The 22,918-nt window shown below is 42.3% G+C and overlaps 1 long non-coding RNA gene across 1 annotated transcript; it reads left to right on the top strand.

Annotated features, from left to right (window-relative positions):
• Nucleotides 1-337: 337 nt before the first annotated feature.
• On the top strand, nt 338-22,324 carry LOC121689904. Its single transcript, XR_006024923.1, has 3 exons — nt 338-849; nt 11,519-11,521; nt 22,314-22,324. It is a non-coding gene; the product is annotated as an uncharacterized LOC121689904 (long non-coding RNA).
• Nucleotides 22,325-22,918: the final 594 nt, after the last annotated feature.

Genomic DNA, 22,918 nt, shown 5'->3' with positions numbered 1-22,918 from the left:
CAAGCGCACATTTATATTTCCCTTAGAAAGGCCAAATCCGAATGTGTCCTGTGAAACGCATATGTGGGTGGAGAAAGCCATGAGCGTCTCTCTCGCACGATAAAGGTGTTGAGAACGGCCAATCAAATCCTCTATGCATGGGCATGTCACATATTATTGTGTTTTTTGGCCAAGCCTAACAAGCACACATTCATGTTTAAATTAAGGTTACTGGATCATTTGAAACAAAAGCAAATTTTCCGCGCTTTTACTAAAGGCGTCAGATATGTCGCCCTTGGATTGAAGGCCAAATCCGAAAGCGTCCTGTGAAACGTGGGTTGCATTGGAAAGCCATCTCTCTCTCGCACGGTAAAGGTGTTGAAAACGGCCAATATACTCCTCTATGTGGGCAATAGATGGCCCGGGCATGTAACCTGTTATTGTGGGGTTTTTTGTTAGACCTACCAAGCACACGTCCATGTTTAAATTAAGGTTAGGCTACTGGATAATTTAAAACAAAACCAAATTGTCTGCACTGTTGCTGAAAGCGTCGGATATGTCGCCCCTGTATTGCAATTTGGCCAAATCCGAATGCGTCCTGTGAAACGCCCGTGGGTTGCATTGGAGAAAGCCATGAGCGTCTCTCTCGCACAATAAAGGTGTTAAAACGGCCAATAAACTCCTATATCAAAAACGATTAATGACCTCCTGTTTTAGCCAATCATCATGGAGGAAACATAACTTGTTGTTGCTCAAAACCTACGTCTGTGCAGTCGTTCAACATTGTGGTGAATTAATGACGAGTGAAGCCCACAGCGTCTAATAACATCGCGGGTGGTTTTACGCTGAAGTTGGTTGAAAGCCATGAGCGTGCACCTACATGCGAAAGGGTGCTATATGCGTGGATAGAAAACGCCGAAGGACGTGACAAAACGGCCTTATATGACGCCCTGAGATGAGAACGGGTTGCGATTTCAGACCCAGAAAGGCCCAAACTTAAATGATCACATTCATCTAATCTTTCCTAATGATCCGCTAGCTGCCTGCCCCATAAGCAGGCCGTCAGAAAACAGCGTCTCTGTAGGCAGCCTAGGCTCTGAGATCTGTACACAAGAACAATTGCTACCAACAAGTGTTTGCAACCACTCAAAGGCAAAATAAAGTGTTCCAACCAATAACCGACGAGAAGAGTTTAGAAGAGTTTCAATTGCAAGGGACGGAGGGGGAGGGAGTAGCGAGCTAGCTCTCTGTTTTGTTTGAACATCAACCGAAGTGACGTTACCCCACTATCGCTAAAGCAACCTTTATATCTTGTTTTCGCTTCTTTGGTGACTCCTTGTCTTGTGCTTGTGAATATGTATGATCCACCATCTTCAAGTAGGCCTAGCCTATAATCAGTGCAGTGTGTGTGTGTGTAGTAGGCCTAGCCTATAATCAGTGCAGTGTGTGTGTATGTGTGTGTAGTAGGCCTAGCCTATAATCAGTGCAGTGTGTGTGTGTGTGTGTGTGTGTAGTAGGCCTAGCCTACTGTATAATCAGTGCAGTGTGTGTGTGTGTGTGTGTGTGTGTGTGTGTGTGTAGTAGGCCTAGCCTATAATCAGTGCAGTGTGTGTGTGTGTGTGTGAGTGTGAGTGTGTGTACATGTAGTAGGTTTAGCCTATAATCAGAGCAGTGTGTGTGTGTGTGTGTGTGTGTGTGTGTAGTAGGTCTAGTCTATAATCAGTGCAGGTTTTCAAATCTGCTGGCAGTTGCGACGCGCCAATACAATCTCCCTCTGACTTCCATTGCGTCACAGTGCCCCTGAGCCTAAAAGCAGGAAAGGCAGAGCTAGAATTATCAGGTATGTCCCTCATTGGCTAATGTATTCTAAAGATGGCGGAGCGACATGGCAGCGAACATTCAGGCGACCCTACCATATGTATTTTAAACAGCAGATTCTACGCTTACGAGAATACTTCGATTTGTTGGTGGAGATAATTATACATTAATGAGCTCATATTTTTGAAAGAAAAAATAGGTTTTTGCCAATAGTCAACCCAAAAAATTACACAATGTAGCTTTAACAATCTAGCTATTTTACCAGATCGTATTCTGCATTCAGACACAATTGCAGCGAGATCTTTAGATTACGCATGTAGAGCTCCATTTGTTAGGCACCAGTAGAGTGGCGTGGTAGAGAATCAGTGTTTGTCCCGTCTGGCAGAGCCTGTGCCAACTGCTTTCCCTTTGGGAGACGCTTAGTTCTGATTTGAAACGTGTGCCTGGGAGATGCACACACACACACACACACACACACACACACACACACACACACACACACACACACACAAATCCCCCCCAGATACAGGCACCTGTGAAAGCCCCAACAAATGGAAGTGTTCCCGCAGCATTTAATTGAGGCACAGGGAGATCACCGCAAGTGTTCAAAAAAATATGAGCATTAAAATACAGCAGTTATTTTAACATGGCAGCATTTCATAATGGCTGATTGTCCACTCGGCCTCCCTTTGTGGGTGCAAGCCTGAACCTGTGTTAACCACACAAAAGAAAGCACAATAGCAGATATTATTGAATCTTGACAATAGTTGGGCCAAGAGGAAATAGGGGTCTCCGCTACTGACCTGCCGCTGATGAAAGCTGATTGTGTAACACAATAAACCATGACGTTCTATCAAACGAGTGCATCCTGGACCATAGAGACTGATTTGTGGAAATGTAACTGGTGCAGCTAAATTGATTTGTTTCATTCCTCTCCAAATGTATAATTTTTGTCCAAGGTTTTCTCTCTCTCTCTCTTTATCTCTATCTATTTCTCTCTCTATCTATATCTCTCCCTCTGATTTTCTCTCTTTCACATGTAATAGGACCCATCAATATAAAAATATGAAGCAAATTAAGGTCTTGATTAAAGCGAGACCTTGATCCGCCCCATGCAATATCCCAGGAGAGCAAGGAGTGAGGACAGAAATGAGGGGTGAATTCCAACTGAGCCAGAAGTTATTACTTTCATTCCAACATGGCACATTATTTGTATACTTGCCATTTGTTTGAAGAGTTTTAATCAATACAGGTATGATGTGATGTGTGTAAACCATGTATTGTGTTGTGTGCCATTACCCATGTGTCATTGTGTTGTGTGCCATTATTTTATATTTTCCCTCACATATTGGGGGGAGGGGGGAAGAGAGGGTGAAGGGGGGTGCTAGCTATCAATCTATTTTATTGCCATTTGGAATTATTATGTGCCTATTGCGTACAATTAATAAAACTAAAAACAAATTGAGTCAATAGTTTTCTGATGGTATGAGGCCATAATGATTTTAATCATGTCTTCATTCTCTTCTCTCTCTCTCTCTCTCTCTCTCTCTCTCTCTCTGGTGAGGAAATTTAATGTGTAAGCCAAGTGATAAAAGTTTTGATGGAGCACTTTTTCCCCTAGTTGACTTTGCCAAGAATCCCATCCCAGTGCCTCTTCAGAGGCTGTATTACATTAAACGGAACCCCTCCAATTCCTGTCACTCCCTCCGAGAGTGGCGGGCTGGGTAATCAAAAGAGACAGACTTTTTATTGATATCAAGGGAGGAGAAATAAATTCATTTACATTTTAAAAGACAAATAGCCGTTTTTGGGTGTCTCACATTTGTCATATTCTGTCCAGACAAGAAAGGGAAACAGTTGTCAGAACTCCAAAAGCCCATTCTGTTTTGAATTAATTTTAATTAGTCCGAGGACCCCCTGTGTTTAAGAGGATAGGCTTCAACATCGCACCTGTTACAACACACACACGCCTGCTGGAAATAGCTTCAGAACAGCACACTTCTGACCTCCAATCAACATGTTAACATTTTAATTGAAGTGGTTGTTACTTACTACTGGGGTACTGCAATGTAAATGCTCAATGAAGGAATGTGTTTATAAATTTCTTTGCCCCCCCCCCCAAACAGACTTACTTAATCAAAAAAAAGAAATGGAACAGAGCAGTGATCTTAATGAAACACGTGTTGTGATATTTCGACTGAAATGCCTGAGGATGATCTGACAGTTTGGAATCTTAGAATCTGTGAAGGCTTTGCCATATTATCATTTCAAATGCCTTTGCCACACATCTCCATAATGATAATCTTTTCTTTTCTCTATGCTGCTTTAAGAGGGCTCATGTTTCTGTCCTCCATAACTGACAGGCCATGCTGTATGTGAGGTCAACACCCCACCCTACCCCTTAAGGGATAGCCCTAGGCCTTAAATAACACCTATATTTAACACATTTAAATACACCAGCAAGATATGTTGTTGTTGTTATTATTATTATTATTATTATGACCGCCGCGCAGCGAATCGGCGGTCATCGGTCATATAGGTTTAGTCAGATTTTTTGTCTTTTTTTGTCCAAATTTCCGTCAAGGATTCCCGGGACACTGAAAGACCGGGGTACACGAAACTTGGTGGGCATGTAACCCCACATGGATAGCATGGAACCATCGTATCCCCCCCCCCCCCCGCTGGAGTGGACCCCCCGAAAGGAGGGTAGGGCAGACACAGTTTTCAGTGAATATCTTGAGAACCGTAAGACCTAGAATGACCAATTTTTTCTGTATGTTTGCCTCCAGGGGTCATGTTAACCCATTCCATGTGCACACATGTGCATAAACAGATACACACGCACACACATACATTCACAGTAATCATATGTATGACACATACTCACACAGTAGACATATGTACGCATGCATGCACATGCACAAACACACATACGCAGACAAACATACAAGCACGCACACACACACACACACCCACACACATTAACATAAACGTGTGCACGCACACATGCACACAATTCAAGAATTTCTCAGAATTATGAACAGGCAAGATGGGGGTGGGGTTGAATTGAATAAAATGAATTTTACATCTATGAACTAATCATGTTTTGGTACTTGTTGTCTAGCAGATACCAGTGAGAATTGAGTGTGGATAATGCAATTTAGTGAGACAGTTAGAATCATATAGGCCTTTCAGCGTGATTTATTTTTGTGGAAAAAATGAGCTGGACTGGGTGGCGGTCATATTTTGTACCGCTCTGCGGTACATCTAGTTTTTACAATTGTTATCATTGTTTGAGTCCTAGAGACAGGGGTGACTGTGTTGCTGTCTCAGTCTGTATATGTCATATCTCCTACCTCTCACACATTGCCCACGGCAGCACAAAACAAACAGTTGACACGCCCGCTCCACTCCAGGCCACTGGGGAATCCTCCTGCGGAATCGAGGGGAGTTGGGGAGTGAGAGTGAGGCTGGTTGTGTTTGTATGTGTGTGTGTGTGTGTGTGTGTGTGTGTGTGTGTGTGTGTGTGTGTGTGTTGCAGGATGGCGGGGCGGGGGGTGGGGGGGTATTTGGGGTGGTAAGCGAGGCGAGTAATTTTCTGTCTTACCTGTGACTTTTAAAATGCCTTCAGACAGATTCACGCTCGAGTCCTTCTCCTCCTCTCTCTCTCTCCCCTGGAATCAAATGAGATCCCTGCAGGCCTGTCACCGCCACACATCGAATCACTAAACAAGATGATGGAGGGTGGGGGGGGGGGGGGGGGTTAGGGGGGTGGCAGTGGGTTTGTTTTTTGTGTGTGCATTTCTTAATGCCTGTATGTGAAATGTGTTTGTGTACTTTGTGTGTCTTGTGCTTATCTGTGTGAATGTGTATTTGTTTCATGTCATGTAGACCACAAATGTGTGAATGTGTGTCGGTGTGGGAGCGTGTGTGTGTGTGTGTTTGTGTGTGGGAGTGTGTGTGTGTGTGTGTGTGTGTGCTGAGGAGTGTGTTTGCATGGAGGGGTGTGTGTGAATGCTTGTGTATAGTTGTTAATCAGTGTATGTCTGTGTATTTTCTGGTGCATCCCTGTGGATCCGTGTGAGTGTGGGTATAGATAGATGTGTATATGTTTGTAAGATACGTGTGTGTCACACACACATGATGTTTATAGCTGCAAGCTTTCCGAGGGATACAAACGAGTGCGGTGGAGATAATTCCAAATGACATACGGCTGACGTCCTGCTGTCTGTCTGTCACCGATAAAGTTCTGGACTTCAGACATTCAAATGGGATGTGTGCGTGCGTAAGCTCGCATCAGGATAACTGTCTGATAGGGATTTGGAACAGGGGGAGAACGCCACGAACATCAGGTGGCTTGGGTACACAGTGGGAAAGATGGGGGAAGAGAAGAGAGAAAACTGTTTCTTTTTCTCACTGCCGAGACATTAAGCGGCGATAAATTCCTAATCTCCACACGGTGCCTAGGCTCCTAAGCCGTTGTTGCATAGTCTCACATTGTTTGGGACACTCTGGGTTGGAAGTGTGTGTGTGTGTGTGTGGGGGGGGGGATCTGCAGGCTGGTACCTTGGAGAGGAGTGGATCGAGTTGACGAGTTGTGTGGCATACAGATCTTGCCAGCCGGCCCTGACGCTTTCGTTTTGCAGGACTTCTAATCCCTTGATTTGTCCCCTTTTCCACCTAAAGACTATAATGTGTGTGTGTGTGTGTGTGTGTGTGTGCGCGCGCATGTGTGTGTGTGTGTGTGTGTGTGTGAGTGCAGGGATGTCTGTGTGTGCATTCACATGTTCAATATTCACCAGCAAGGATAACAGCAGAATCCCACTCTAAAAAATACTGGGTTATTTTCTCAACCCAAACGCTGGGTTGAGGCTGTCAGGGCATTTTGTGGGGTTGTTTTTACTCATGTTGGGTTATTTTCTGTAACCCAGCTTGTTGGGTTGATAGTTTAGGACAGCGCCCCTCCTCTCTTCCACCTGACGTGGAGTACACTACCCAGCACCTGGGTGACTTTAACACAGCTGCATAGTTATTTGAGAGTTCGAAAAAACATCGTTATTCTTCCAACCGTCCAGTCCACCAGCTGTCAGCATGCAATGGAAATCAGGCGATTTCGTAAGGTATGTATCTTTTTATTTTTTTTAAATGTTTTATCCAGACGGATTTTAAAAGTCCACTTTTAGAAGCTACCTTTCATGATATTCTGCCTTCATTCCGTCAATTTCGTTCAGCCTCAAACAGGTTAACAATTCTGTCATTCATGCTAACTAACGTTAGCTAACATTAACTTACAATTACTGTTCATGTTAAATATACACAAAGACAGACTCATAAAAACATAGTTCTTTGTTCACTGGGTATCAACTGCTGACAGAAACAAAACAAACTTTTACAACGAACTAAAATGAGCATACCAAGCTGGTTAACATTAGCAGACCATATAGCTAGCATCAATGCTAATTAAATATGCTTTGTGGTGGTTGTAGCCTAGACTATGGTTGCAGCTAACGTTTGTCAGCTAATATTAGCCAACACAGTTGAAGTAATGTTAGTCTCTTCACAAGCCACACGTACGGTAATAATAATGGCAAACAACATCGTATTAATTCATTCAGGGTAGCTTCATATTATAGCCATGTAACTTAAATTTACTGGGTGTTTTTGGTTGTAGCAGAGAAGACGGGCTCTGGTTGTAGCATCAGACAGTCATTTAGCTAACGCATCTAGAACTAGAAGCTACAAGTTATTATAACAACTTCATAGGTGGTCATGGTTTCTGAGTGTGTTGCGCTAATATTTTGTCTCCTGGTGGATTTTTAATGTTTGTCAACATCATTCAATGATAATGGTTCATGAAAATCTTGATATAAAGTTCTGTAAATAACAGTGATTAATGCACTCTTTTTTTTCTTTGATTCACAGGGGTGATCCCCAAAACGGACGGTGGAATCTGCCTGCCTTCATGGAAGTATCACAAGCTTTTTTTTAGCTATCTGTTCAAAAAATAAACTGACAAATAAATAAATGTCGAACTGTTTTATTTCATTGCATGGCTATTGTTGCCCATTGGATGGATTTTAAAACATTATATTGTAACATAAATGATTTGCAAACATTTATTTGAATTATTATCAATGAATAGTGATTGGATTAAGGAGAAAAATAAGATACTTAGAATAACCCATACATTAGGTCAGCATAACCCAGAAATGACAGTAAAAATAATATAAATCCTGGGTTGTATAAGATAGCCTACCCAACAATTATGTAGGTTTAACCTAACAGTTTTGTTACGATAACCCAATGTTGGGTTAGACTATCAACCCAACTCATTGGGTTGACCGAACAACCCAATTTTCGGGGCTAATATAACTCAGTGCTGGGCTCGACCACTATTTACCCAGTGGTTGGGTTGAAATTGGGTTGTTTTTAGCCCAATGTTAGAGTGCAAACTTCTCTCTTAGCAATCCATTAAATCCATACACATATTTATGTCCCCAAAGATCCTTTAATGTTTCCCTTGATGCTCTCATGGTGAAATTACAAAAGAAACACTAGCCAACCCCACAGTTATCATTATCATTATCCTTGTACTGTGTTTTCAATGTTTGAGAGAATTCAGTCAGTTTTTGTAACTGTATATATTACTGAGAGGAAAATAGTACACCAGCAAAATTCTGCTTTTGGTGTCATTTAGTCTGGAAGCCTTAGATTTTCTGACCCACCTACTGTATCAGCAAGTTGCACAGTGATGCCACCAAACAGAGGCACTGTCTTTTGAAAATTATTTTGTATACTGATCTGGTAAGAACTATCCCAAAGTGGAACCCATTTATCTGACTAACAGAAAGGTCTTAATGTTACCCAGAGACTTTAGGGGCTGTGTTTTTTTTCTTTATTTCACACATGCCTAAAATATCACATCAAAAATAAATTCAAAAGAGGGTTAAGGTAGCCTGGGTGTTCCCATGCTGCCTTGCGCGCGATTTGATTCACGCTGCTAAGGCAGCCTGGAGACCATGGAGCAAATTTTCGCCTGAGATAGGGAACCAATCACAGAACAGGGGGGAAAGCAAGACGATGATGAGCTATGCACAGACGCATTTGATAGACATCCGTGGCACCCAATAAACGGATCTGGGCATTTTTTTTCAAATACGAGAAAACGTCTCATTGAGAAGTGGTGGCGCTAGCCAGGCTAGGGTTAAGGTGCAAAAAAGAAATCGAAAAGAAAAAGTGGAAGAGGAAATAATAAATGGATGAATGAATGAATGTACAAAATATAAGAAATGGTCCAAAAAATATGTTGTGAGAAGACTTAATATTCATAACAGCCCACTTTCAACTTTTCACCACCCATGCAAGCACTTTGGAATTAATTCCCTCAGTCAACTATTGTCCCGACAGCAGAACAAACCAATCCTCACGCCGGCACTTTGCTTTTCGCATGAGCTTCCTGAGACCGGAGAAGAACAGGTAACTCCTGTGCCGACACACCAACTGGCTGGACAAGCACGGCACAGTCACACCAGACACCAAGGCCTTGCTGAGAAACGAAACGCGGCAGAATCGAATAAGTAGTGTCTAACAAGAATTACAAATTGTGTGTGCACGTGTGTGTATCCTGTCTCCTGATCATATGCACTGTTCTATTGGTCCAGAAACCATGCGGATATGAATTACTACAAGTGAACTGGATTTCTCCTCGAGTTTTCATTATCCTCTACACAAGCGGCCTCCAAGGAACGCTCCAGTTTTGTGTTGTTCTCACCCATTCGGAGATACACAAATAGACGACATAGAAACTGATGTATGTTGGTGGGGGAAGTGGGTGTGGGGTGAAGGGAGCTATGGAGAGGCAAATGTTGTTGTTCATTCTCTCTAGGGAATCACATCTGCCAAATTGGGGGCATCTTATGCTGTTGCGCCTTGGTCTTTTGCTTTCGTGATTCCATGTTTGTCACCGCCACTGTTGACTGAATCCCATTTAGGCAGTAGTCTATAACGGGCCCAGGAAAAAAGCGAAGGGGGCGGGGGGGTTGGAAAAAAAAACATATCAGACATGTTTGTTATTCTGTGGTCAACAGCAAGGATAATTGGAGTTCTGTTTTTTCCCCTAACCAATTCAGCTGCTTGCATCCCATTTGCATCCAATCCTATCTGAGTTACAAGAAGAAAAACAAACAAATGTGAGAGTGAATGTGTTGTTAAATGGGCTGAATATGGGCTATAATGGTAACACTTGACTTGACGGCTGAGTTCATAACACATTCATAGCAGCTGTCATAAACTGCACATGAAGCATCCATGACTGTTTCATGAGACATGACTCAATATTCATACCAAACCTTTCATTAATGTGGAAGACAGAACGACGACAACTTGTCAAAATAAAAGTCCAACAATCGCAAAGCAGCATTTCTTACCTGATCACGTCACATCTGAGTCAATGGGCTACTCCAGTGCCAAAAAGACAGAACATGGTCAAGTAAATCATTTTTGTTTTATAAAAAAATATTTGTTTTATGATGTAACCTTTGCAAATAATTCCTCATCATTTGCTACTGGGAATGTCCATTGTCCAACCATTCCAGGTTAACAAATAAGGGTCAGCTGAATGTAGGCTAGGCTACCTCCCAGTGTTAAACTCAGTGATTACGAATACTTCACAACTTGTATAGTAAAGTGACATTCGATGTAAACTACATGAAATATTTAGAAAGGCTGAAGAGAAAAACGACAATGCTGCTTTGCGACTTGTTTGACTTTTATTTTGACAAGTTGTCATCATTCTGTCTTCCACATTCATAAAAGGTTTGTTATGAATGTTGAGTCATGTCTCATGAAACAGTCATGAATGCTTTACAGTATGTGCAGTTTATGACAGCTGCTATGAATGTGTTATGAACTCACCTGTCAAGTAAAGTGTTACTGCTATAATGAGCTATATGTTCAGATCAGCCAATCAACAAAGAGAAGAATAATCCATTTCAGTTCAGTAGTGCAGTTCACTTATAAGAGCAGCTGTTTCATCTGACCACTACTCTTCACTGCACTGTACACATAACATTGGATGAAAGTTGGAGAGAAATCCATGAGGTTCGTTTGTAGTGTCTAGTTATGGCTGCTAGCTCTGCGGTTGCTGACAGACTAAATAAGAACACGGGAGCCTTGGTCTTAAGGTGCCAGTCCTTGCTTTTCCTCCATTTCCTCATTTGAAAATATGTTTAAATATCAGGCACATGTTCATCTCATATTCTCATTTCAGCACAATCCCCATTCACATTGGTGGGGAATTTCATTTTCTAATCTTGCAGCAGATTTCTGATTTATCAAGCGTTACTCAGAAATTGTATTTATTACCAAACAACAGAAGTGGAAGGAAACAAAATTGATATGCTAAACTCTAAATCCCTACCTGAAATGGGATAGACAGTCTCAGTTCTTTATGAGCTGCGCCACTCTCTGTGTCTGTAAACAAAGCCTGAACTAATCAATCCAGCAGAGGTCTGTTCCACAGAACATTAACATATTCTTTCAGACTGCAACTTTGACAAATTAGCATTTCCTATTCTCCTTCATGCTGGCTTAATCAGCCCTTAAACAATGCTCTCCACCTGTTTGTTTGTGTAACCGTATTTTGTCACTTACGATCCAAATGAGAAGAGAGTTGATGCAGAATAAGAGGCTCCCAAATGGAAACACCTGCCAGGCAAGGTAGCATGTGTCAGCAGAGACATTATCAAGGAAATCATGTCATCAATCAATCAATCAAGGAAATCATCTATCAAGTGATGATGCGATGTTAACTCTAGATTTACCAGTCTACACTTTGATATGAAGCTCAAAAGCGAGGGGCAGCCGTGGCCTACTGGTTAGCACTTAGGACTTAACCGGAGGGTTGCCGGTTCAAATCCCTGACCAGTAGGAACAGCTGAGGTGCCCTTGAGCAAGGCACCTAACCCCTCACTGCTCCCCGAGCATTGCTGTAGCAGACAGCTCACTGCGCCGGGATTAGTGTGTGCTTCACCTCACTGTGTGTTCACTGTGTGCTGAGTGTGTTTCACTAATTCACCGATTGGGATAAATGCAGAGACCAAATTTCCCTCACGGGATCAAAAGAGTATATATACTTATACTTAAAACTTTTGGATGAGTTGAAGAGGCTGTTAGCTGGCGCTGTCGAGGGTTATTTACTGCAGGGTGAGTTGTGTTCTCTGCATTTATTGAATCATTCTTGCATTTTGTATATTGAGGGTTGTTTGCAGGGAGAAGAATATGTCGTTATTTTGTCTCCCGACTCCGCTGGGGCTTATAACCATATTTTACCAGCTTGCATTTGTTTGGCATTGAGTTATTGGTATATCCTCAAAAGCCGCTTTGCCACCACTCGGTGGATCATGCTCTGGGCACCGTTCGACGCAGCCTCAATCAATCACTGGCTTCTCCCGCCTCCCACTCCTTATTGTTTAGTATTCCCAGCCTCAGTTGGCAAGTCAATCTCATATTTGGGGGGCTGTACCCCAAAGCTTAGTTACATCTAGTTTCTAAATACAGACCGAAAAAAAGTCTTGGTGCACTTGTGTTTCAGATATACACAGCAAAGGTGTTAAATTTCTTGTAAATGGAATGCATCTATACAACACTATTTTACTCTTCCAAGCTCTCAAAGGGCTTTAGAGGGTAATGCCTTATATTCACTCATTCATACACCGTGTAGGCTGTCATGCAAAGAACTAATTAGCGCATTGGGACCAGTTTGGGGTTCAGTGTCTTGATCAAGGACCCTTCAATAGGGTCAGGAGGAGATGGGCTCGAACCCACAACCTTGCCATTATGGAACACCTCTACCTCCTGAGCGACCACTACCGACTGAAGTGAGGTGATTATGCTCCATGAATGCAGGCTCTGAGCAAAGCCGATAGCCTAAATATCCAACCAAAGAACCAACACTGTGGGAAAACATAATCATCAAGAGGGCAGCATTCTTGAGCAACAAGTAGGCTTCACAAAAAAGGCAGCAGTTGCACCTAGTCCACCAAGAACAATTTACTACCATCTCCTAGCCAGTAAGAAAGCTTCTTAAAAACACATTGTGATAGTTTGCTGACTGAAATGAAATTATACAGTAACTGTGCACTTAAAGAATGCAAAGGGACGATTTCAAATAGGCCTTTAAATATTTCTAAGACTGAATAGTACTTGTCCAGGTAAATCATTAATTCAAGGGTGAATGCAATCTCAAGAGAAGGCTAGAAAAGGATTGGGATTTTTTCTTCATTATGGACTATGGCCAGATTGATACAGTCAGTCTGGGACAAGAGAACTGTAAAGGCTTGGCCTTATTCTTCAACCAGTAATTCTAATACCCCTATTTGTTCAAGAACTGCTGAATAGCAATGGGATTCATTCCCAATGACTTTGGTTCACCTCCTACTTCTCTCTCTCTCTCTCTTTCCCCCTGTTCATCTCTCTCTCATTCTCTTTCTTTCTCTCCCTCCCTCTCTCCATCTCCTCACTTTTCCTTTTTATGTTTTCAAAAGCTGTCAGCATTTTCTTTTGTGTGCATCTGACGTGAAAGAAGACATTTAAGCCCCTTAGTAGGCAGACCTCCATTTCATAAGGACTGTCCCTGCTTGTTAGGCACTGAGTATATTTTGTGTTGAATAACTAACCTTGCCCACGCGATGTGATTGGTCGAGAGCCTGTAGAGATGTACCACCAGCCCACACTTGTAATAAAAAAGTCAGAGATAATGCCCACAAAATGGAAGGGTGCTTTGTAACCAAGGAAACTGGGACATGATGTTTAAAGCTGGATTGCTCAAGAGAGCACTGGACAGAAAAAAAAAAAGATTTGAGGGGAAAACAGAAAATACGTCGGACGTGGCACACTTCAGGTACTTAACGGACATCGCTCTCTATGGTTACTGCTAATCAGAATCTTGAGGTGCGCTAGTTTTGATTCATTGAATTGGTCTGATTGAATTGGCCGAAGAAAATGAATGTCCCTTGATGATATAATTGCTTACACAAGCACCAGTCATTTACAAGCTCTTAAGGTATTAGCGTTAAAAGAAGAATGATTTTGCAATTGTATGACAACAGCATGAGAGCTCTGATCAGATACCACCCTAATGGTGTTTTGTCGTGAAGGCTCAAACTTTGTCGGTGTCCGCCACATGATGCAAAATACCCCTGACTCTGTTTAAATAGCTGTCTCCCTTAGCAGTTTAGCTTTCATGTTGTTTTAAGTGTTCCTTTCTACAGTATATGATACTCATTTCTACTACAAGTATCATATAGAAACTACTACATACTACAAACTATATATTTTTTCAGAAACACAAAATGAAAGAAAATAAAGAATGATAACGTTTAAATGTATACCTCTCTTAACAGACCAAGATGGCGGCTCAAATGCATCATGACGCTCCGTGTCTCTCCAGATTTTGCAAATTCTTAGTAATATGCTTGTCTATCTCAAGTACACCCGACATCGCAGGAACTTTTGGACATCGGTTCCTGCAATTCTGACATCTTTATCAGCGTAATCCCAGAGATTGGCGAATCAGTGAGACCTCCGAACATCCCTATCGTAACTCCCCCTATTACCGCCGGTCCCATATTTCCACCGTCTTGCGTGTATGTGTCACTTAATATCCATTTCTATACAAACCAAGACAGCGGACTCCTAAAGAAACGCAACCACCCACACCATAGGTGTATCTAAATTAGCTATGTACCAAAAATGACATTTTACCGTGACTCAAAGAGCTGTAAACAGTGTTGTAAGGCTGCGTGTACACAACCGCTTGGAGCTCCAGTGGAATTTTAATTTCACAACGAGAATTCTCGGTCTAACCGTTCATGTGCCGTTGAAACAGTGTAAATAGGCGACCCATCAGGCCAGCACTATAACTCCGAGCGTGGTAAACAAAATCGGATATTTCAGGCAGTAAATGCTCCCGTTAAGAACCAAACCAGATTTTGTTCAAATCTACACACCTATGGCTACTGAAAAATGTAAGGTTAATTTAGCAAATGTTATTTTGAAGTGTTAAAAAACATTGTTGTTTTAGAATTTCTGAACAAAAGTGGTGATAATTGGAGGTGTTACGATACGCGGACAGGAAACACCTTCAAATGGACATGCAAACGCAGGCACTCGCACAGTGGAATTCGAGCAAGGCTAAAACTAACTCACTGGTTCATACTAAATATCCATATTTATTCTGTTTTTCTTATAATATATAGTATAGTAGTAAACCACCTTCGGTAAAACCAACTGTATACTACTGTCTACACTCCATTATACTGTCCTGTCTATGCACCACCTGTCTATACTTTGTATATCTCATTGCACTTTTCTGCTTTTTTGCACTTCTGGTTAGCCACAAACTGCATTTCATTCTTTGTACTTGTACTCTGCAAAATAAAGTTGAATCTAATCTAATCTAAAAAAAAACAGAAGACAAAAGTTGGCTTCTGTCGGAGAGAAGGACCACAAAGCAAGCTAGAAATTCTAGCATGGACCGCTCAGCTGAGAGATCATAGAACAAATGCTTTTTGGAAGCACCTTGCCTTTCTGTGACAGGGTTGAAGCCTATGGATTGAAACTTGGGTGTTTAGCGTTCATTGAGGAGAAGAGAGAAAAAAGAGACCCAGCAGCACCCTTGAAACGGCCATGCTACGTATAAAAGCACCCTTACATTGAAATGATTACCATTCCAGGAGTTACTCCAGCTCGCTGTATTTACGGCTCTTTGTTGTGTCTTGACTTTTTTTCTCCTTCTTTGAAAAAGAAAAAGAGCTCCTCGTCAGACACAACCTACCAGAGGACACAGCCAGTCTTCGCTGGCACACAGGGTGCCTCAGAAACCTGCAAAAATATGTTTAAGGCTACAGTATACACACACACACACACACACACAGACACAGACACATACTGTACACACACACATACAAACACACGCACGTACGCACACACATACACAGACACACAAAGAGAAACTTGTGTGAAAACTTTCTTGTAAGAGTAAGATGGCCTTACAAAGTGGACTCAGTGAAACCAATCACGGATCTGATTAGCTCTTCTATTTCTCTCAATCCGTACTCCTATCTCTCTTGCTTTTCATTTCTTAATCCCATTGTTCCTATTCCCTCCTTTTCCTTGTGTGTGTTTGTGTGCCTATGAGTGTATGTGTGTGCGTGTGTGTGTGTGTGTGTATGTATGTGAGAGAGAGAGAGAGAAAGAGAGAGAGACTGAGTGAGAGATAGAGAGAAAGGTAACTGAACAATTAAAAACCTGACAAAACCATGGCCTCATGGTCTTGACAATATTAGAGTGGAAATGCTTAAAACATCTCTGAACCACACACACACAAAGACACAAAATATCAATCAGTCAAGTATTCAACCTCATGACAAGTTCAGGCTGAAGCAAATGTATACTACCACAATAAATAAGTAGAGTGGGAGACCAGTTGAACACTAAAAAAGGTGAAGGCGTTGCTGTGAATGGTGGTCTGGAAAAAGTTTTTAGCACGATCCATAAAATCACCAAATCCCAGCCAGTCTTTGGAGCACAATATTCTGAGCAAAAGTCAAGTCAATTTTCTTCCAAATGATTGTAGTATTGATCACACCACAGACACTAATAAATATATGTAAATCAAACAAAACATGGGAAAGTATTTTTGTAATTTGTGGTGTAGTGGTTAAAATTGATCAGCTCATAAAGAAAATGTATTCTGGAAACGAAAAACAAAACTACAAGGTCCCTCATTAACAAGAGTAAGACAGGGATGTAGTCTCAGCCCACCAATTCAGTTTCTACATTATTGAGCTGTGCTGTTGAAACAGTTAACGGCCCCTGGCTTTACTCTATAAGAGGTTGGAATAAAATGTCTACCTTATGCAGATGTGCTGTTTCGTCCTACTACTCAGGAGCCACAGCACTATCTGGGCCTGCTATACTGTAGCATTGTACATGCTTAGCATTAGTACAAGGCCATGACAGTACATCTGATTGACACACATCATGACATTCCTAAAGAGCACACACACACACACACACGCACACACACACACACACACACACACACACACAATGATCAAAAGAAAACACCATTATGCAGTTTTCCATTGTCAATCAAGAAACAAAAGAGTTATCCAATTCTTGTTAAAATTGCAAACTAGTCCAACAGACACATTGTATTTTACAGTAATACAGCACAAAATCAAGATTTGAAGACTGAAAAGAGTGTTCTGAGCTTGTACTGACACTAACTTCTTCTTTATGGTATTGTTCACTTCAACATACTAATAATTGACTACTGACAATAATTGTAAACTAAAAATGGCTTAAGTAAGCGAATTCAAGAATGTAAGGAAAATCCATTGTCAACATGAAATAAATTAAATAAATTATTACTGTGCCATAAAATCTGATAATCTGATACCGTGCCATAACATCTCTTTAGTGTCAGTAATACAAAGCAGAAAATCATGATCAAGTACTGCTCAATGACCACAAAATAATGTACACTATGAAAAAATCTACACTACGAAAAACATTAAACTACGAAAAAATATACACTACGAAAAAATGTACACTACCATAAGAATAAATTGCCATAAGAATAAATAATATGTGGTTACTGTATGACAGGTGAGGTGCATTTTCTCCTTCGCTGTGCATAGCATAGCATAAATACACCCTAAAAACACCAATTTGGACAGGTTTGCCAGTCAAGAGTATAAAAAGAATTGGAGGTCTTCTATGGACAGGGAGAGACAGCCATTACTGTACACCCATCCACACATTCATACCATTGCAAACAGCATACAAAAATAGTGCACCCACACATAACAGCACCCACACACACACACACACACACACACACACACACACACACCGACACACACACACACACACACCAGTTCAGTGTTTGTCAGTTGCTTTCAGTATACTATATTGTTGTACTCATACATGTAATGTAAAGCTTGTGTTTAAATGTTCTGCTTGGGCAATTTCAAAAAGAAAAGAGGTGGGGCAGGTTGAACATGGAGGCCCACTGAGACTAATAACACCATGGTAACGGGATCCCATCTCAAGTGGGAAGACACAAACACAGGATGGTGACAGGAGGAAATGATGCGATGCTCCTCCAATGGGACTCCTCGACCCCCTCCCCACTCCTCCCAAGTATCACAATGGTGATATGAAATGTACATAAAACCAGAGTCTTCTAGACACCTGGGGGTGGGGGGGGGGGGGGGGGGTTCTGTTGGAGAACAGCGAAGCGGTACTAAGATATGTGTTGGAGGTGGGAAGCCAAGGGGGCTTTGGCGCTGAACATATGGAGGAAGTCACAGTGGATCAGAGGCTCCATACCCCCTCATCATGTCATAATATATCATGAAAACAGATTACGCCTGTGCGATTTATCACGGAGGGCGTGGATGAGCGTGTACAACGGAGCTCGACTATTCCCCCTCCTGATAGCAGCACACCAGTGGGAAGAAACAGCAAGATCCTCAGAAGGTCAGAGAAAAAGTTGTCTGGCACCTAGTCAACTCAAGTGGTTTCATTATTTTCTTTTGATCTATTAATACTGCATATTTAGATATGAAAACAAAAGGGTGCAGCTCCAGGCGCTTTCTTCATTGCGGCACTTAAAGTAAAAACAAGCAAATTAAGAGTTTCTTCGGAGAACCTTTTGGCAGAACATGAGAGAAGCGCTCATGGCAAGATGAACTCCCTGTTCTGACCTGTGTAGGCCTAACGAGAACAACCCATTGGTCCCTCGCTCAGCGTTCCTTCAGAGGGAGGTTTGCGCGCTCGAACGCTATCTCTGGTTGAGAGGGAAGATACACTCACTCGGAGCTGCAAACTGTCGTGTCACTGTTGTGATAACCTGTCCTCAGGCGTTTGGTTCTGCAAAACCTTCAAAGACTCATCATTGTTCATTTGTTCATTTGTTTCTTGTTCTTTGATATTTATTTGAAGCATAAAGCAGTGTTTTTTTGTTTTTTTTTTATCCCTGCATCTATGCTAAGGAGCACAGCACTAAGTCATCTGACCGATACTAATTTGGACTGTGCGTTTTATATTGCGCCTATCGACACCTCTTCAGCTCAAACGGCTCACCTCAGTGTAAAACACGCCAGTTGTCGTGCTCACGCTCGGCTCATAAATCTCCTCCGCCGTGTTTGTGTTGGACGGCAGGCTGCCTCGGCGAGCAAGCTCGTTTCGGCGGAACATAAAGTGTGGGGTTTCTTCACCGACATCTCCTCGCCGAGCTCGCCGAAAGCCCTTACCCTTGACCGATGTATTCGTATTGTTCGCCCAGGTGTTGATACATCAGTGGCGCTTGACATTCATTTCTCGGGCAGGGTAGAAAAGCGAACAGAATGTGTTTCTTTTCCTGCTGTCGTCGCCCACTCCACCACCCAACCACACCAACACCACTCCTCCCTCCATCAGCTTCCTCCACCTAGCTCTCCAGTGCCATGCTCATCTCCTCTAAAAGTCTGTTGCTTTCAGCAGGCACTCATTTGGGGTCTACACGGAGTGAGAAGGTCTTAGGAAATGGAGGGGTGGAGGTGGCTAGGGGTGTCATGCTTTTTGGCAGCCACCTGCTTTCTCCCTCTTGCTCTCCTCAGTTTAAGATGTCAGGCGGATGCTGTGGTTTCTGCTAATGGATGGAGACTTTGCCATCGCAACATGTGCACATTACCACACACACACACACACACACACACACACATTCTGTACACACATACACACGCACACACACACACACACACACACATAAACACACACACACACACACACACACACACACACACAGATGCACACACATGAACACACACACACACACACACACATAAACACACACATATGACATTGCAAACTCTAACTAATCAGAACTGCGGAACTGTACACACACACACACACACACACACACACACATAAATACGCACATATGACATTGCAATGTCTTAATCCACCGAATAAATCTATAAAATGGAACAAGCACTTCAGAAGAGACCATCACAGACCTACAGAGCAGCAGACTGGGCTGTGAGATTAGCGCGTAACCATGGTGAGGGGAGGCGAGGGATAGCAGCATCAGGACCCTGAGCCAATCGATGGAGGCCACGGGCAGCTGGACACTCATTCTGCAGCACTTTCATTAACTTCTCCCCCTCAGAGAATAACAATTAGAGGCACAGACAAGCTGACCTAACACATGTTGCGGCCCAATAAAGGAGTTCAATACACAAATGGCAAGCATGACTTTGAAGACTATTTTAGTCTATCTGAAGAGAACTGGATAAAAAATGTGTACTACTAAATGGCGAGTTGTGTATGTCTATACTTTTCTTATGCTTTTTTACTGTATGTATAAAGTACATGTAAAATACAATATGTGTTTAAGGCCATTATCCATGCCAAGTTCAATATAGTAATATATTCTTAAATGTTTAAAATGAGAGATGGGGAATAGGACTGAGAAGATTGGGCTGGACTTGACCCACAGTCGGGACTCTCTGACCTATGTATGGCACTGAAGGCCTCTGCTACCACTGTGCCATGGCTGCCACTTTCAGCAAGAACTCATCAAATGAATCTAATAGATCCACACTTTTCAAATTTTTGGCAATTGAGAGCCCATCTTCTCACACAGGAAAACATATTAGCCAACCACACACACTCACACACACAGACCTTGCACAGCATCAGAAGTATTAACTGCTCATCTGAGTTGTAGTTGCAGTCAAGCCTGTAGACTTTGCATGTTCATAACTACCTTGTTTGATTCAATCTGAGTGTAATTTACCCAGGCTTTTGGTTTGAGGTAGTTTGTTGGATACAAGCAAAGCTTGATAGAATTCCTCACTTTTCTAATTCGTAATTTTCTACTAATTCTCACTCTACTCCAGTTGGTAACTAGACTGATTATAGACTAGAGTGTATATGTGGTTTCCCTGGCTTGTTTCATGTAGCTAATAGATTGGGAATGGATACCAATGCCAGAGGAAATTGAAGAACACCAGGCATGTGCCAACTGCACTAGAGTTGGGCCAAAAACACTTTCTGTAGCACTAAAGTAATGTTTTTCTCCCTTCTTTGATACAGCTTGGTCTTGGACATACTCCCCTGGATGTATAGAACTCTTGGATATTTTCACAAAGCTGTGAGAAAATAGAAAACTGTTTGCAAACACTTTCCTAGTTCCCAAGCCATTTAGTCTTCGGTTATGCCCAAATAAAACTAGCAGAAAGTTATATTTCTCTATAACTCCTGCATTCTCTTTACAATCTGCTCATAATCTTGCTTTTAAATTTGACTGGATAATACATCACTGCATTGTTATCACTGGGGCATCTGGTCTTTTTGTATCATGGTGTATAGTAGCTCCTGTTGTTGCACTATTACAGTGATTATATATACACATAAAGATGTTTAAAGCCACAGTGTGTGGCACAGTGTGTGTGTGTGTGTGTGTGTGTGTGTGTGTGTGTGTGTTTGTGTACTTTAGCCCTTGAGCAAGGCACCTAACCCCTCACTGCTCCCCGAGCGCCGTTGTAGCAAGGCAGCTCACTGCTCCAGATTAGTGTGTGCTTCACCTTACTGTGTTTCTCTGTGTGTTCACTAATTCACGGATGGGATAAATGCAGATACCAAATTCCTTGTATACGCTAGTATACTGTACTTGGCCTAGAAACCTGATTTACATTTTATACAAAGGGTCACCATATCTTGGCCCTCCTACATGATACAGATGCTGGAATTTCTTTTCACTTTGGTTAATATTGTGTGAAAGGGCAAGAGTCTACCATAGCTTGACGGCTTTTGTTTTTCTTTTATGTGATTAAGGTTTCACTGAGCATAACTTTAAACCATCAATACAATGGCCTCCTCACAGTACGCTATGAGAAATAAACAAGTTATAATTTTAATATTATAACAGTTACAAGGGGAGAGAGTGAGGCCATAATTGTTTCAGAAAAAAAAACATAAAGAAAGAAAATATTTACAATGAACCAACAAGGACACGTTCTCTTGCGCTAGGCACACACCCCTGCCATCACCTTGCAAGGACGCTCACGTAGCCCAATTCAAATGTGTTCTTTTTCAAGTGTCTCGCCAGGGTTCGGGTGGGTGACGGGGGTGGGAGAGAGACGACCATCTCCCTGTGCGATAACAAAAACGCCAGGGTGTGTGTGTGTGTGTGTGTGTGTCTGTCTGTCTGTGTGCCCTTCCAATCAAGAATTTTCTGATTGCTTGCTCTTTTCCCCATTTTTCTCTAAATTTCTCATCCACAGTTATCGCAGTTGAGCCCAATCAAAGGCAGTTCCTGATTAAAGGTTATAATTAGAAACTTCAAAACAACGCACCTGTTCTGCAGGAGGAAGCGCTGACTTTTCCCCCTATGGGGACTTCAGCATGTTGTTTGTGTCTCGGCCAACTGTCTCTCCAGGTGCCAAAAGTGGCTCCTTAAGGAGGTTGGTTGTGTGTGTGTGTGTGTGTGTGTGTGTGTGTGTGTGTGTGGGGTGGTGGTGGTGGTAATGGTGGCGAGGGCATTCTTTGGAAACGCATTTGAAAAGAGTACACGTTGTAATCGCTCTGAGCCAAAGAGAGCTGAAGGACTAATGGCTTGTCTTCGCTTCTCTTCTACGCCTCTCCTCTTCTCCAGCTCTGAGGGTGATTTGTGTGGGGGGTCTCCAAGTCCATTCAGTGGCTCTTGAGCAGGGATCTCACACTGGGCTGGTGTACAGAACAGTGTGTGCCGGCTGTTAGAGAGAGCACTGGTAAGTGGACCTGTTTATAAGCCTGCTTATGGAGGTTGAGGTGTTCCCAGAGTGCTTTGCAGGTCATACACTATCCTATATGTGCTGCTCACCCTCCTTGATGACTAATAACGTAATCAGTAAGCTGGTCTCAGAACATTTAAATAAAGAAAGGAAAAGCAAATGGTCTAGTCGTTGTCTTTTAAATATTTATTTTCATTGCTGATTTATCCATATCTGTCAAAGACGATGCTGACGGGGAACGCTGTGGTGCAAATGCTTCCAGTCCGACCCAGGTCATTTCTTGATCCCACTCC

This window comes from Alosa sapidissima, chromosome 18, assembly GCF_018492685.1.
Source record: "Alosa sapidissima isolate fAloSap1 chromosome 18, fAloSap1.pri, whole genome shotgun sequence".
NCBI classification, from domain to species: domain Eukaryota; kingdom Metazoa; phylum Chordata; class Actinopteri; order Clupeiformes; family Clupeidae; genus Alosa; species Alosa sapidissima.
The sequence above is the reverse complement of the archived record's forward strand: the minus strand, read 5'-3'. Positions and strand labels throughout refer to the sequence as shown.